Here is a 16,422-nt window from a genome sequence, read left to right as displayed (position 1 = left end):
CATCAAGCTAAGCTATGGCTTGAGATGCCCACATACCTTATCAGAGTATGTGGATGAATTTGAGTCCTGTCTCTGCTTCTCATCCAGCTTCCTGCTAATGCGCACCCTGGAAGGTAACGGATGACAGCTTAAGGAATTTGCTTTCTGTAACCCACGTGGAAACCTGGATGGGGTTCGTGGCTACTGGCTTCTATCAGGCCCATACCTGGATGCTGTAGACATTTGGGGAGTGAACCTGCAGAAGGAAGCTCTCTCTCTCTCTCTCTCTCTCTTTCTCTTTCTCTCTCTGTCACTCTAATTTTATTTTAGAAGTTTATTTTGTTTGAAAGGCAGTTACAGAGAGAGGGGAAGAGACACAGAAAGAAATATTCTATCCGCTGGCTCACTCCCCAGATGGCCACATGGGGAGTTGGGCCAGACTGAAGCCAGGAACCAAGACTGTCTTCTGTGTCTTGCATGTGGGTCCAAGTTCATGGGCCATATTTTGCTGCTTTGTAAGGCATATTAGCAGGGAGCTGGATTGGAAGTGAAGCAGCTAAGACTTGAATTGACACCCAGGTGGGTTACTGGTGCTACAGGCAGTGGTTTAACCCATGTAGCACAGTGCCGGCCCCATCACTCTACCTTTTACAACAAATATGTATAAACAAAGAAGCAGACTGCACTTGAGCTGAACTGGCAATCAATAAACTGACCTGGGAGCCCAATAGTTATAACTGTTTTTCTTAAGACAAAATATTTGTTTTGTAAAAATTCTAAATATATGTGATTTAACCTTTAAGTATCATTTGATGCAAAAAGAATGGGTGTGTATACAGAATGTTGGATATTAACAATGTATATTCAAATGCACTTGACATTCTCTACAAGCATTATCTTACAATAAATTCAATTTATACTTTCTTGACCTCAATTTGTATGGATTTAGTCTAACAACAAATGTTTATTGTTATAATAGATCTAATATTCAATATTTTGGGATGTAAAGGAAACTACAATCATATTAAGGGGTCAAGATAATGCAATAATGAATGAACAAGGAAGTGAATGATAGTTAAAATGCATGCTTTAAGGCCAGTTACTGCATAATACACAGATTTCATTGATACACTATAGATTTGGATCATATCTTTTATACTAATTAGATATTTAATTTTGGAAAAGGTCAATTTCTTTGAGCACACATTGTATTATACTTGAAGGGACTGGCTATATTAATATCTATATCTATATCTATCCATAGGCCAGCGCCGTGGCTTAACAGGCTAATCCTCCACCTTGTGGCGCTAGCACACTGGGTTCTAGTCCCGGTTGGGGCACCGGATTCTATCCTGGTTGCCCCTCTTCCAGGCCAGCGCTCTGCTATGGCCTGGGAAGGCAGTGGAGGATGGCCCAAGTCCTTGGGCTCTGCACCCGCATGGGAGACCAGGAGAAGCACCTGGCTCCTGGCTTCGGATCAGCACAATGCGCCGGCCGCAGCAGCCATTGGAGGGTGAACCAACGGCAAAAAGGAAGACCTTTCTCTCTGTCTCTCTCTCTCACTATCCACTCTGCCTGTCAAAAATAAAAGAAAAAAAAAGTTTATATCTATCCATAAAATGTTATGGATTAAATGGTACCATGAGTTATTTTAGAAGTGCATACCCGCATGGAAACACATATGATGGCTGTGCACATGTATCATTTGTATGTGAGAGGAACAAAATCACATTGTGGAAAGAGCTGAAGAAGGGACTGAGTCTTATTCCAGCTTTGCTCTGCCACTTAAAGCCTCCCCAGCTTTCCCAGTAGAAACAGAGGTGTGTTCTGCCTTGCTGGGATGCAAGAAGATAATTACTTGCTCTTTTTGGGTACAGTGGTGAAAGTCTTCCACAGATGAGGAAATATAGAGGGACCCCTAGTCCAGCTGTGGCTAGGAACCTTAACAGAAATGACATTATCAGGAAGGGAAGGAGTGACATGTAGAGAAAAAATATATACTTTGTCTTAAAAGACTATCTTGGAAGCTGTTTTCTACTTAATAAGACTGTCGTTTTCCAGAATGTTTGCTGCTGCTGGGGCAAGAATAAAACAATTGGAGAAGAAGGCAGCTGACCTACTGTTTAGTGGAAGCTTAGTTGTGCAGGGCCACACAGGTCATGGTTTCTGCAGATTTTCCTTCAGAAACACAGCTGGCCTTTTATCTCCCCCTTTAGAGCTGTTTCCTCTCAAAAAAAATTTCTATTCATCATTGTTTGCTAGGCAACAAGGGTTAGCAGCAACACTACTAGCATTTTGTTCCATTTGAGTTCTATCAATGTCTTCAAGAAAAAAAAAAAAGGAAAGTGTTTCTCCCAATAAGAGGTCCATAACTCACTATCATCCTGAGACTCAAGCCGCAGTGCTTCAAGTTACAGGAATCAGAATGGTCAGTGATTTTCCAGCCAGTAGGAAAGTGGATTCCTGTTGGGGCCACTTGCCATTCCTTCAGTATAATTGTTCTTGTATTCTGACACCCTTTCTTCCAGAAATGCAATTTTCAGAATTGTCTTTTGGATTGTTGTTGTCTGTGTTTTTAATTGTTACCCTGAAACATATGAGATAAGAACACGTATATTATTGCTAATGACACTATTTTAATGATTTTCAAATAAGGCATTTCAGTATAAATTGTTGTGCTGTAACTTGCTTGATCTAATTAAGAGAGAACAATGATAGCTACATTGATCTAACCATCATATGTCCACCTGTTGAAATGCCTTCTCTGCATCACTTCATATGGTTCACATTTACCTTGTGAACGTGAAACTCTTGCCATCTCCTTTCAGTGGAGGAAGACACTGAAATGCAAAAGATTTCAATGACTCTCTGGAATCACATGATTTATTATTATTAGGCCACTTTAAAAATATGTATGCATTTCTGAGGCAGAGGGAGAGAGAGAGAGAGAGAGAGAGAGAGAGAAAGGCCCATCTACTGGTTTACTCACCAAAATGCCTGCTATGGCAGGGACTAGCCTGGCCAAAGCCAGTAGCAGGAACTTCATCTGGGTCTCCACATTAGTGTCAAGGATCCAACTGCTTGAATGAGCAGATGCTATATCCCAGGGTTCATATTATCAGAAAGCTGGGATTGATAACAAAGCCAACAACAGGTGCTCTGATATGGGATAAAGGCATCTTCACTACTATGCCTAGGGCCTTCCCAGGCTACATCTTGATTTTCTATCAAACTACAGGAAAACCAGCATTATGTCTACTGGATTCATAAAATCAACTTATATTTGATTGTAAGTCTGGGAATGGCAGGGGAAACCATGTATGATGGCAGTCTGTGAACACTTTTCAGTTTCCTCTTTATTCCTTGACCCTCCCTGGATTCAGGTTGGCAGGTGGTAGACAAGAACATGCTCAAAAGTAAATGTGAGTCTCAATGGGGATGTTGAATGAGCCAGAGGTGCAGAGGAAGGCATGCAGGATGGGGGTGGTACAAGTGACAGTCCAACCAGAGGGTTGGCTAGTTGATCTGGTAAAGAGTATACATGCTAGGATAAGCAGCAGATGGCAATCATCTCTCAATCAGCTGAGAGACTGCCTCTAAAGATATGTTCCTTGCACTGGGTTTGGTGGGGAGGCAGACAGGGAACTGGCCAGAGCAGGTGGTATACCTGTGACTCCGTGAACACTGGGAGGATGTTGCCAAAATCAGAAGGGAGAAGGACATTCAAGGAGCTCCCGTCTTTGGCAGTGTCATGACAATATCTAACATAGTCTTAGTAAATGAACCCTGAACAAAGTAGTTAAAAGAATAAATAATGAATAAAGTAAAAATTATTAATAAATAATCCAATCCTGAATCAGGAAGTCTTCTTCATTTTTAACCATTACTATCTGCTTGGCTTTGCCTTCCCCAGGAAGCAAAGAGGCTCATGACATCTGCCCACTGTACATGCTGTTGCAAGCATTTCACCACAAACACACTGTCAGGAAGCCAATAAACAGGAGATGGGAGACTGAGGCTTCAAAGTGCCATTGGCATATAGCCCGATTCTCATCTTGGCAGGGCTAATTTTATCTTGGTTCATGCCTTGAGCTTTCAGTGTTCATTTTTATACTACTGCTTCTCAATTTTCTTATATATTTTTTGAGTCATAGTTTGTAAGGACTTGGCTCATATGGCTAGTTCAATGCAATGGACTTCCTCTTTTCATATTTAGTAGAATCTCCAAAAAAGTCATCAGTCTTACTTTTTTACCTATCTGTGAATGTTCCCAACAAGCAGACACTTCCTCTTTCCCTTGATGTGTCAGTGAGGTGGAGAGATCAGTGTCCAGGGCTTAAACGTAGGGGCTTCATTTACTGTGAGCCACCTGTCTTTGTATTAGAGCTCTGGATGACTATTTAAACTCCAAAGCAAGTAGCCATGCTATTAATAGGTCTCACTTTATTTCAGTGCATTATAAAAACTTTAAACATAGGACTTCACAAATATTTCATTTTCTTCTGTTTTCAATAGCTGATATGACAAACTATGTCTTTGTAAATCTTTTCAGTCTAGAATGAATTTTTCTTTGGCTCTCTACTAACGCCTGATTTTTTGGAAACATTTCTAAAGTTCAAAATGAGAAAAAAAAAAGGCTTGAATAAATTCTGTTAAATTCCCAGAACTTATTTTCCACCTCACAAAAATTTAATGGAATGTCACTGGGCCTTATTCAAAGTAGGCACTCAGGACCAGCACTGTGGCTCACTTGGTTAATCCTCCGCCTGTGGCGCCGGCATCCCATATGGGTGCTGGGTTCTAGTCCCGGTTGCTCCTCTTCCAGTCCAGCTCTCTGCTGTGGCCTGGGAAGGCAGTGGAGGATGGCCCAAGTTCTTGGACCCCTGCACCCACATAGGATACCAGGAGGAAGCTGCTGGCTCCTGGCTTCGGATCGGTGAAGCACTGGCCATAGCAGCCATTTGGGGAGTGAACCAACGGAAGGAAGACCTTTCTCTCTGTCTCTCTCTCTCTCTCTCTCTCTCTCTCTCACTGTCTGTAACTCTGTCAAATAATAATAATAATAATAATAATAATAATAAACAAAGTAGGCACTCAAGGGGAAAACTCATTTCATGTGTTTGCTTTGTCCACAGGATTTGGATAAATTTGGTGATATTCCAGATGCTTCTATAAAGCTGTCTTTTAGATGAGATTAAGTTTTACATTAGTGAACATCAAGTAAAGCAGATTACTCTCCATAATGTAGATAGGGTTCATCCAATCAATTGAAAACTTTAAAATAAAAGATTGACTTCCCCCAAGGAGGAGAGAATTTTGTCAGCTGACTAGCTTTGGACTTGAACTGTGGCATCAACTATTTTCTGCTCTCCATCTTGCCAGGGCATTCTGCAGATTTTAGACTTGCCAGTCAGCACAATCACATGAGCCAATGCCTTAAACATCCATTTCAATCTCTCTATGGATAGGTTGATACATGTATAGATAGATGATAGGTAGATAACTAGATGATAGATATATAGATAGTAGGTTGGCAGATTAGATAGATGGATAGCTGATAAATAATAGATATAGATTGCTGGATAAATGTCTTATTTACCTTTGACTCATTCAGGCATGTTTGTTGGAAAAAAGTATGCTCCTACTTTTTCTCATTTTGATATTCATTTCATTTTCCACCAGCATTTTGATATTTTTCCAGCTCAGCAATTGTAATTCATTAATGATATATATGATGTACTAAAGTTATAAATACCATAGTCACCCCAAGATAGATGAAAATGCTCAGTATTATTAGAAATTTGATGTAGTTTTTTTCAATAATTGACAGTTGTACATAGTGGATGATGTTATCCCCCCCACATTGGTATTTGCATTTAATATACTTTAGGTTCATTTGCACGGTCATTGAGACAAGTTAAATTCAATGATGACATATGGAGCAGGATATGACGTGGAATATCTGAAAGTAATTTTCAGCTAAAACAGAAAAACACTGAGACAGTGATTTTTTGTGTGTGAAATGCAGAACAGTACAGCGCACTGACATTGGCAGCTTTCCCAATATAGTACAGTGTTATGATCTACCTGTCCTCAGAAGTGTTTTCTTTGTAAATTTTTATACCTGTGGGGGTTATGCATTAATGTGATGTAAAGACAACAGGCTATGCATAAATTTGCTGGTCATGATTAGTACTACTGAGGACTTTAAGAAATCTAGTCAAGGCAAGGCACTCAGTAGGTGATGATGATGATGATGGTGACGACGATGACTGATGATATGGTAGTGTTTATTGGTGGTGATGATTGTCATGAGGATGAAATTCAATGGCCCTTTCTATATTACTTTCTTCATGAACAATTGAATATGCCTACAGTGACTAAGGTCTGGTATCTTTGTAACAATGAGCTATTTAATCTATTTGCTCTCTTCTCAAGAACTTCTGATTCTGATTTTCATGGCTACTTACCTGAACAAACAGAATGAATACAGAAAGTGAATAACTGAGATTGTCAATAGGAGTTCATGAAAATGCACAATCTATGCTCAGACACTAGGCTTGCATTTCCTTACTATTGATTTTGTCATGGATCTTGATTAGTCACAGCTTCCCTTACCAGCACCAGAAGGATTACAGTTTTAGTTAACACAGATTTTTTTTTATGACAGTAGTATAAATAGTTGCCAGTCTAGCTTTTGCATTTTCAGAGACATTTAAAACCAAAAGTTATGTTACAAATTTTAATTCCTCTCCTTTATCTTTCTTTTGCTAATTTTATTTTTTATTGATTCACTTATTTTTTCTAACATTGCCCTGAGATCTTTCTTCCCTTTCATTTTACCTTTTATTTTGTTGACACAGGAACTCAAGTTAATGAGTTTGTTGATTTTTTAAAAATTTTATTTCCACCTTCTATGTTGGACCTTCTTATTCATCCCTTTATTCCTTCAAATTTTTGTGCATCTTTCTATGAGTTTTTCTGATATTTTTGGTATGTAACATTCATCTCTAAATTATAGTAAGCTTCTGTTTCTGATGTTTCTGACTGAATTTCAAATTGATCAGGTTTCTGCTGGCCTCTATTTTTCTGGCCTAGGGTGGGAATATAGTGGGAAAGAGAATGAGAATTTGGAATCTAACCTCTTGAGTTTGAGTAAAAGTACTTCTTTATTATCTGAGCTTCTGACACTGAAAAAGGTACATTTGTAGTTTTAAGTTTATAGAGTTGCAAATGTGTAGATTTCCACTGTAAATAAATATAGCCAGTACTTTAAATATTTAGTTACCACTACTGTTTTAAAACAGTCTGCTTCTCTCGTTCCAGTCTTTTTCACAAAAATATATACTTAGCCTCTGAACATGACTTATTTTTATTTTATTTGTATTCCAATAGTAGTTAGCTTGTGATAAACAAAGGGTATGATGCCCTGGGGGAAGTTGTTTTCTTTACTAGACATATCTACTACTTCTATACACCCAGCATATAATGAATGCTCATTTATTAATTGATAATTTTATAATTTTTATAACTGTCCTGCAGTGCAAACAAATATATGAGAGTTCATGCAAATGTTGTGTCATGTGAATTTGCTTAAACATCTTTGGTCCTTCTACAGATAGTGTCAACAAATATTTTCGTTCTTCTTTTACTTTGTATAGGACAATGTGATAGAAAATTCCAGTAATAAGATGTAACAGTTCCTTAATTCTCACTATTGGTCAAGCATTGTTCCAAGTACTTAAGTATATTATAATCTTTGTAACAACTCCATGAATCTGAACTTCTGATTTTTATTCACAGTTGAATAAACAGATACACAAAGGGGTTAAATGAGTTGTCCAAAGTCACATGGTTAATAAAGTGGCATAAAAGGGGCTTATAGAAGGCACTTTGAGCATTGGGTTCTGTGCCTTTAACAATTCTCCACTTCCACCAAAATGCAGAGTCCCTGTTTTCAGGAAGTTTACAGCCTATTCATGCAATGGTGTTGCCACTGGTCAACATAGCACTTTGTTACTTCTCATTAGAGCAATTATAAAATCTACTGTTGAAGATAGAAATTTATGAAGTTTTCTGAATAATTTATTTCTATTTTGGTATACAGATTTGCTTGTTGCATATGTCATAATGAAAGTTTTCAATTGATAAAATCATCACTATTTTCATCAATTTTTTATTTGCAATGTTTGCTAATATATTAGAGTGTGTAGATGTTGCTTAAGCCCTAATGGGTTAAATTGGGGAAAATGTGTAATAAATATACCTTTAGCCTTTTTCAATGTACCTTCAACAGGGCAGTGCCAGGTGTTTATTATTATTATTATTATTATTATTATGACTTGTTTATTTGAAGGCAGTGATAGAGAGAGAAGGGAAGAGACAAAGAAAAAAACAAAGATATTCCATTCACTGGTTTACTCCCCAGTTAGTTGCAATGGCTAAGGCTGGGCCATGCGAAAGCCAGGAGTAAGGAACTCAATCGGTGTCTCCCATGTGGGTGGCAGAGGCCCAAGCACTTGGGCCCTCTTCCACTACTTTCCTAGGTGCATTATAAGGGAGCAGCTAGGACTTTATGACTTAACCTGCAATGCCACAACACCTGCCCAGTGCCAGGTATTCTGAGTTCACCCTTTTCTCTGCAATATCTTTCAATTTGCAGTGAGAATTTTAATTATCACTGAAACGTAAGACTAAATCAGTGAAAATTTCCAGGAAATAGAATTTATCACTAGAGTGGAATGTAATGATAAGTATTAAACAAAATAATAAGATGAACATTTTATTAAAACTTACTATTGATGTGCAGTTTAAGATAATGGTTACCAAAGCAATCTGTATTTACAGCATCTTCCTCATGGTCCAGGGAAGTGAGTGAGCACTTGTGTATTCAGGTAGGAGTGTAAGAGCCTTCTCCTCAGTCTCTGCCTCACCCATGGCCTGTTGCGCATCAAAGAAGCACCCACCAAGCTGGTGATCCCACCTGTGCTTCCTGTACATCTGGTGAACGTCCTTTGTTTTCTCTGCAAAAAGATGCAATGCCAACTGCTCAGTATATACTTGTGACTGCATGCACTCTATACATATCATTTGTATGGGAGCCAAAGTTTTTAGCAGAGAAGAATGAATCATATTCTATACTCTTTTAGCTTCTCTGTATGAAAAGCCATGGCATACATACTACATTGAATTTCATGATTTCCTATTTGCTCCAATTATATCTCCAGTATTTAACAAAGTACCATATATGACTGGTCATCAAAAAAGTTCATGGAAAACGTGTATGAAAACCTAATGCAATAATTTCAAACTTTTTTGTACCAAAATGAACTAATTTTTTCATTCCAGTTTCCATGAAATCTCAATACCCCATCCCTCTCCTCTCATGAAACATTTTGTCTCCAGGACAGATTTTTAGACTTTTTCTGTGTTTTTACTCTTGATTCTTTTTTTTTAACTTTTATTTAATGAATATAAATTTCCAAAGTACAGCTTATGGATTACAATGGCTTCCCCCTCCCATAACTTCCCTCCCACCCGCAACCCTCCCCTCTCCCGCTCCCTCTCCCCTTCCATTCACATCAAGATTCATTTTCAATTCTCTTTATAGAAAGATCAATTTAGTATATATTAAGTAAAGATTTCAATAGTTTGCACCCACATAGCAACACAAAGTGAAACATACTGTTTGAGTACTAGTTATAGCATTAAATCACAATGTACAGCACATTAAGGACAGAGATCCCACATGAGGAGCAAGTGCACAGTGACTCCTGTTGTTGACCCAACAAATTGACACTCTAGTTTATGGCGCCAGTAACCTTGATTCTTATGACTTGAAAGATATCAATAAAGAATACATTCAAGGGGCCTGCACTGTGGCATAGCGGGTAAAGCAGCCACCTGCAGTGCTGGCATCCCATTTGGGTCCCGGTTTGTTTGTTTTTTTTTTTCTTTTAACTTTTATTTAATGAATATAAATTTCCAGTGTACGGCTTATGGATTACAATGGCTTCCCCCTCCCATAACTTCCCTCCCACCCGCAACCCTCCCCTCTCCCGCTCCCTCTCCCTTTCCATTTGCATCAAGATTCATTTTCAATTCTCTTTATATACAGAAGATCAATTTAGTATCAAGATTTCAACAGTTTGCACCCACATAGCAACACAAAGTGAAACATACTGTTTGAGTACTAGTTATAGCATTAAATCACAATGTACAGCACATTAAGGACAGAAGAGCAACTGCACGGTGGCTCCTGTTGTTGACCCAACAAATTGACACTCTAGTTTATGGCGCCAGTAACCACCCTAGGCTGTCGTCATGAGTTGCCAAGGCTATGGAAGCCTTCCAAGTTTACCGACTCTGATCCTATTTAGACAAGGTCATAAAAGACAGAGTGAGGATAGTAACCAAGGATCCTAAGAGTGGCATTTACCAGGTTTGAACAATTATACAGCATTAAGTGGGGAAGAGGACCATCAGTACACACATGTTGGGAGTAGAGCCATTGGTGGTAGAGTAGAGGTTATAATTACAAAGGAATGAGGCCCAAGTGCACTAGACAGGGCCTAGAACAAAGGACAGAGTCATTATTAGAGGAGCTAAAAAAGGTGATGTCTAAGCTACAAGTAATTTTTCTGATTGAGAGGCAAATAGAACCTGATAGAAGGGGCTTGATAATAATCTGGTGGGCTTTAGGCCTTGTAAGTTAAGAGGCCCAGACCTATCTATCTCTTCACATGGGGTATATCCTAAGGGAGGTGTGAACCTCCTAGGGGAAGGCACTCTGTTGACTTTCATTACTTGGCTGGGCTGGGAGGAGAGCTGGCCAGGTAAAGGCAGGTGGCATCTCTAACAAGAAATTTACAGTTCTGCCTGCAATGTTGCTGACCCTACTTGACCATCCCCTCACTGCAGTGGTCACTTTGGAAGTTGGGTTGAGTGAAGGGCTTTTCAGCTTAGAGCCAATAAGATCTGTGGCTCTGACCTGGGCATCCTTCGACTCCAGGGCAGGTCCATTTTCAGTGATCCAACTCTTGGCAGAGCTGCCAGGGCTCTTCACAAGCTGACTTCTGCTGAAGCCCAGGCTTACCACATTGAAAGCCACTGCAGTGGACTGGCCTGTTGGGTCTGCTTGAGGGCAGATCACTGTATAGATCAGCCATTAATAGGCCTGCCACCCATTGCTTCTGATGCCGAGCTTTCTTTTCCTCCTGGTTTGTGTTAAAGCAGACCAGAGGATGCAAGTCAAGGGAGTGCCCGTGTCCCATCTCTAATCTTCGGTGGCCTGAACTACAAGTCTATAGTCACAGGCATGTTCTGTAGTAGTTTTTCTAAGGTAGACAATGCCCATGAGGAAAATTATATTCTCACTTTAAAACTTTCTTTCCCTGTGGTCTGAAAGGGAGGTTTTTTCTACTTACTGTATACTTCGCTGATGGCGAAGTGAATCTAGCTATGAGATTATTATTTGAGTTCTTATTTTGGCTATGCTATTACAGAAAAATGTTAGCCATCTCTTTTATAAGGTCTAAAGATTAAATTGTGCATCCTACAGATTCCTTCATAATAGAATTAGTTTCCTACCTTGAAGAGAATAGAGAAATGAAAGAACAAGTTGGGCTTAGAATAGAGAAATGAGGGAGCAAGTCCTAGATCGCTTGCTGACAATAGCAATATCACATGAATACTTAGCAAACCGTTTCAACCATTAGATAACAACTTAAGAAAACACTTACCAGAAGGTCCAATGCCTTCTATAAATTTTAAGAATCATGTATTTGAAAACACCTCTTAAATATCTAACATGGTGTAGTTTGTTTAGCCAGTAAACTTAAGCACAACCATCTAAAATGTTTTTAGTTTCTTTCTACCAACAAGTCTAAAACATATGATACACAGATTCAGGTCACACAAATTAAAATGTATCTTTGATTGATTTTAGCAGCTTAAATTTATGGACAATCTTGGGTCCTGGTTTGTATCCCGGCTGCTCCATTTCTGATCCAGCTCTCTGCTATGGCCTGGGAAAACAGTAGAATATAGTCCCAGTCCTTGGGCCCCTGCACCTGTGTGGGAGTCCAGGAAGAAGCTCCTAGCTCCTGGCTCTCCTGGCTTCTGTTCAGCACAGCTCTGGCCATTCTAGCCATTTGGGGAGTGGGTGGAAGACTCTCTCTCTCTCTCTCCCTCTCTCTCTCTCTCTGCCTCTGCCTCTCTGTAACTCTGCCTTTCAAATAAATAAATAAATAAATAAATCCTTAAAAATAAAAGAGGACACATTTGAAGTATTTTTCCCAGCAAATTGGCACAGGGCCGGCACTGTTTTAATCTTTCAGTCCCAAGTTATAGTAAGTTCTAAAATGAAAAGATACTGATTATTAAAAGACATTTATATTATTACAAAAAATATCTGAAACCCATGCATAGTTTTTTCATAGTATACATTTTCATGAATTTCAAATATTTTTGCGCCAAAATATGTTCCATTCCATTCATTCCCGTTTCATTGAACTTTTGATGTCCCCTCATAGCTCCATTTTATGGAAACTGTCTCTCACCAAGAGTATAATTTGCTCTGGGTCACCTGACTAGAATGTAGCAGAGCTGTTGATGTAGACCCATATCTGATTAAATTATTTATAAGCCCAGACCTTTAATTTCATTTTCCCCTTGTGTTATGGGATTACCAAAGGATTATTGAATGCCATTACTGATTGCCACATACTTAGTACCTAGTAACTATTAGCTATTTTTATTATAATTATATGATCAGGCCTGGTTTGTAGGTAAATGCATGAAAGTTATGGAGTATTTGGAAAGCAGCCCTGGTTAACTGAGTGAGAAAATCGAGGAAATAGTCTTGACATATGTCCTATTCCTTGAGCCCAGGCGCTCTCATATGTGATGTGGGATTTACACGTGATGTGTAAACTTCTGCATCAAACACCAGTCAGATTGGGTGCATTTTTAAGGTCACATTGATCATAATTCAATTCAACAATGAGCAGAGAATAAGAGGATACAATAGGTAAGAGGAATTAAGAAGAAGTAAGAACTCGACTGCGGATGAACAAAGTCTTGATATTTGGCACTGAAAAGTTCGTGCTGTTTAGCAGAAACCTGTGTACTGTGGAAACAGAGATCTGGGTTCAGATCTCAGTTCCTGAATCTCCTACTTGTGCAAGTTAGGAATGCTTTCAATTTTTAAATTTTCTGTAATATATGGGAAGTTATGGGGGGGGAAGCCATTGTAATCCATAAACTGTACTTTGGAAAATTATATTTACTAAATAAAAGTTAAAAATAAATAAAAAAATAGGTAAAAAAAAAAGAAAAGATACTGATTATTAGATAAGGGACTAGAAGAATGTAAAATGAATTAGACATGACTCTTGTCCTGAAAGGAGAAGAGTCCTCAGGTTACCATGCACAGAAAGGGCCTTCAGCAGAGAAGCAAGTTGGCAAGGACAGATGCAGGTTCAGTTGCCAGTGTTACTGACGCTACACTTGGATACATAATGAAGACTTCCCCATTGAAGAGAGAACCTTTCAAACAGAAGAGAGTACTTATTTCCTCCAATTCAATTACAATTATTTATGTTTACTCTGTCCTGGTTTTCCAGAAAGCTGGAAACCAGGGACATTCCCAATACCAATGAGGATTGCAGATCTTTTCATGGGCAACATCAAGGCAGAAGAGTAAAAACTAGACAGCATTCAAAATTAGAGGTATTTGAATGCCATGTAGAGAGCTGTAGATAAAGTTGGAGGAATAGAGCAGAATTAGAGGATTTCTGAGCTTTGGAAGGATTTGTCAGGAAATAAATAGTGCATTAAATGAGTAGGAGGCAGAATGGGAGATGAATGAGACGATGGAGTCTCCAGATCACAACAACTGTAGTGGTGGGTTGTGTGTGCTGCTTGACCCTTGCTTATTTTTCTTTTTAATGAGGTGATGAACCCACATTTTTTGTAAAGAATTCAGTCCACTTTTAAAATTTTTTTCTTTTAATTGATTATGAGTCTGTAAGAACTCAGAGAGCAGAAACCTTGGGTTTATTTCACTGCAGAATTACTTGATGGGGAGTTGAAAAATTTAGGCAATTTTTTGAAAGCAAATTTGCATTCTGTTTTTTGTACTTTAATATCATCTGTTTTCTCAGATTGGATATAGCTTAAATATAGAGTACAAAAAGAAACAATGTATATCTAGATAAACTGACTTCTTGCAGTTTGATTCCTGTCTATAACCTTTATCTATACCCGTGAGGAACAGTGGTCTGTTTGCCTTTTACTTGTAGAGCGCTTTGTTTAGAGAAGCATTGAGCCTATGATTATAAAGTAAATGAAAGTATATCATTGCAGAAAATTAAAGAAATGAAGGAGGAGGGAGAAAGGGAAGGAGGAAAATCTTGTATTCTTGGAATCATATCTATAAAAATTGTGACATCTGTTCTTCATATGATAAAAATAAAAAAGTAATAAGAAATCAATTTATTTTATTTTATTTGTTATTTCAAATTATATCCATTACATGTGATACTTAGAATAGGAACATGTTAAGGAAGAGACATGGCTATGTGGCTACATTAATTGAATAGTGATAGAATTTTTTAAATTACAAATTTATGAAGTGCGAAAAGTGGCTGGTTCCTCCCCAGCCCTTTCTCAGTCAGAATCCAAGTGCTGTTGCTACTGCAGCTGGTCTGCTGATACATGCTGCTTTTGGATAGTGGAATTAAGGGCTATTTGTATTTTCTCAGGCTGGTGTGCTACCAGACCCTTACAATATAATTCTGTCTCATGTGCTTATCATTTAAACCCAATTCCCCTCATGCACACTGATTTAGGGGAACGTTTAGAGCAATCTTGGGATGAGTAGAGAGCAGAAATGGGCCAACAAGTGTATAATTTCTATTCTTGTTGGCAACTGCCTATTAAGAGGTTTCCATGATTTGTCAACTCCTCCAATAACATTTCTGTATCTCACTTTCTTACGAAAGCACCCAGAACCTGAGAGATGAGTCAGAGGCTCTATAAGACCACCATAAGGCAGTTGTCAATACGAACAAACAACTTCCACAACTGTTTACACCCGGTTGGTAGTGCTGCCAAGATGTGCATTGAAATACATTACCTTGCTATGAAAGTACATGTATGTCCTAGCATACTCTTTTTAATTCATTCAACATCTAGCATTGGTGACCTTGTCTGATCTGAGCAGTGATTCTCTGCGCAAGACACATACAATTGTTTTAGATGATTGTTTCAGCCCCAAGGCTTCCAAAATAATCAATAGCAAATTACCCATTTCATTAGAGAAATAGGTATTTGCTCCCTTGGAATACAAATTACACTGAGCTATTTTCCCCCTTTGTACCATAAGATACCTGCCCAAGTTGAAGGTCAGAGAGAGCTGTAACTTCTGTAGGTCTTACCCCCATGTCTCTGGAGAACAGTCTGCTGTCCTAGATTCTGCAGCTGGTGAGACCAGCAAGCAGCTTATTTTTCGTGCTAGAGACTTCTTTCTCCCACCTTAAGCTGTTGCCAGCTGTGACAAGGGAGGGATGCCAGATCTAACAAAGTTGACTTAAAGGTACAGGGGATCTGGGAAGACTTGCACTGCCATGAATACATAAAGACCTCAACTCCCAGCTGGCTTCAGATTTTATCTGGCTGTGGTCCAGATGAAATGAAATTCAGTGCTTCAACTCGGTGAGTCCCGACTTTCATAAAAGCTGCTCCAGTGTATCTTAAAGAATTAAAAATAATAAAAGCAAGTTATAAAATGTACAAGAGAAGTAAATATGAAAAAAGATTATTTTTTCATTTATTTTGCAAAGATTAAATCAAGTGAACTTAGAACTTTAGAATAAAATTAACGATCCAGAAGTTAAGGAAAGAATATGTGGTAAAAATAAAAATGAAGGGACCGTCGCTGTGGAGCAGTGGGTTAAAGCCCTGGCCTGAAGCACCAGCATCCCATATGGGTGCCGGTTCTAGTCCCGGCTGCTCCTCTTCCGATATCTGCTATGGCCTGGGAAAACAGTAGAAGATGGCCCAATTCCTTGGGCCCCTGCACCCACGTGGGAGACCCAGAAGAAGCTCCTGGCTCCTGGCTTCAGATCGGCACTGCTCCAGCCGTTGCAGCCATCTGGGGAGTGAATCAGCAGATGGAAGACATCTTTCTCTAACTCTACCTCTCACTGTAACCCTGTCTTTCAAATGAATAAAATAAATCTTTAAAAATAAATAAATAAAAATGAAGACAGTGATTTTTTCTGATCTCATTTTAACCTATAGAGCATTTCTTTCCAACAAAACAACTGCAAGAGATTCTGTGTTTTACTTAAGGAAAATAAGAGAGGATTCTTAAGTTTTTTAAAAATTTATTTGAGAAGCAGAGACAGAGACAAAGAGAGCTCCCTTCTGATTGATCAC

Source organism: Lepus europaeus, chromosome 4 (genome assembly GCF_033115175.1).
Source record: "Lepus europaeus isolate LE1 chromosome 4, mLepTim1.pri, whole genome shotgun sequence".
NCBI classification, from domain to species: Eukaryota; Metazoa; Chordata; class Mammalia; order Lagomorpha; family Leporidae; genus Lepus; species Lepus europaeus.
Note: the sequence above shows the minus strand (reverse complement) of the source record.